This window comes from Eimeria mitis, genomic scaffold (genome assembly GCF_000499745.2).
Source record: "Eimeria mitis Houghton genomic scaffold, Emh_scaff456, whole genome shotgun sequence".
NCBI classification, from domain to species: domain Eukaryota; phylum Apicomplexa; class Conoidasida; order Eucoccidiorida; family Eimeriidae; genus Eimeria; species Eimeria mitis.
This window is the reverse complement of record NW_013572872.1, coordinates 8,772-8,985: the sequence shown is the minus strand read 5'-3', so window position 1 is coordinate 8,985 and position 214 is coordinate 8,772.

Sequence of the window (214 nt, the reverse complement as noted above, 5' to 3'; positions counted from 1 at the left end):
CTCCTCCTCCTCCTTCTCCTGCTGCTGCTCCTGCTGCTGCTGCTGTTGCTGTTGCTGCTGCAGCTACTGCTGCTGCTGCTGCTGCTGCAGTCCCGAGCACTTGGTGGGTTTTGGTTGAATTTGTTTTTTACTGAAATTTCGCGGAACACCAAAAGAAAGGCCGCAGCCACATGTCTTGCTCGCGTTGGGGTTTATCAGTCTGCAGCACATACAC